Source organism: Oncorhynchus mykiss, chromosome 10 (assembly GCF_013265735.2).
Source record: "Oncorhynchus mykiss isolate Arlee chromosome 10, USDA_OmykA_1.1, whole genome shotgun sequence".
Classification (NCBI taxonomy): Eukaryota; Metazoa; Chordata; class Actinopteri; order Salmoniformes; family Salmonidae; genus Oncorhynchus; species Oncorhynchus mykiss.
The window spans coordinates 71,829,768-71,830,940 of NC_048574.1; the positions used below are offsets into that span (position 1 = coordinate 71,829,768).

Sequence of the window (1,173 nt, forward strand, 5' to 3'; positions counted from 1 at the left end):
GCTATCTGACTGTTTTTAACCCTGTAGGTACTGGTATTAACCATGATATCTGACTGTTGTTAACCCTGTAGGTAATAGTATTAACCATGATATCTGACTGTTTTTAACCCTGTAGGTACTGATATTAACCATGATATCTGACTGTGTTTAACCCTGTAGGTACTGGTATTAACCATGATATCTGACTGTTTTTAGCCCTCTAGGTACTGGTATTAACCATGATATCTGACTGTTATTAACTATGTAGGTACTGGTATTAACCATGATATCTGACTGTTGTTAACCCTGTAGGTACTGGTATTAACCATGATATCTGACTGTTGTTAACCCTGTAGGTACTGGTATTAACCATGATATCTGACTGTTGTTAACCCTGTAGGTACTGGTATTAACCATGATATCTGTCTGTTGTTAACCCTGTAGGTACTGGAATTAACCATGATATCTGACTGTTGTTAACCCTGTAGGTACTGGCATAAACCACAGCCTGATAATGGTGCTGGCAGACTAGACTATGGTGAGGAGGACTGTGTTGAGATACGTACAGATCAGCGTCCTCTGGAGGCATGGAATGACTTGTCATGTGACAGGAAAATCTATTGGGTTTGTGAGAAAGCTGTTTAACATCACCATGACAACATACTGTAACACATACAGCAGCACACAGTGCACGAAACTTCCTCCTTCATTCTCTCGCTAACTCTGTGTGTCTCTCTCTCTGTAGCTCTCTCTGTCTCTCTCTCTCTCACTTTCTCTCACAGACATTCTCTCTCTGTCTCAAACCCACACACACAACCTCCCACACACATGCACACACACTGCGTGCACACATGCATGCAAACGCATCTATTGTTGTGTTTATTTGTAGTGTTATATTAATAAAAGGCCTACTTATTTCCTGTTTGTAACTTCCTGTGTTTCACATATCATCAGGTTCAACATGAATTCAGTACATTTGACTTTTCCATACACATCATTTCTAATTCAAATAAATCCTACAGATATCTACATGCTCCAATTGAGGCCTGGTGATGACATTCTCAAGAGTACCAAACCACCATTACATACACTGTATAGGAGTTGACTGTATCACAATCAATGAGTGTAGTAGAGATATCAAAGGATGTTACTTAATAATATTTGACAGTCTGTCTTTGTTGTCAAGTTACATAT

At 39.2% G+C, this 1,173-nt stretch overlaps 1 long non-coding RNA gene across 1 annotated transcript in view; it reads left to right on the forward strand.

Annotated features, from left to right (window-relative positions):
* The window catches only part of LOC118936749, a 4,192-nt gene extending 3,645 nt beyond the window's left edge, over positions 1-547 (forward strand). The window contains exon 3 of the long non-coding RNA XR_005034225.1: positions 468-547. This is a non-coding gene — a long non-coding RNA (uncharacterized LOC118936749). The remainder of the gene's footprint in view (positions 1-467) is intronic.
* Positions 548-1,173: the final 626 nt, after the last annotated feature.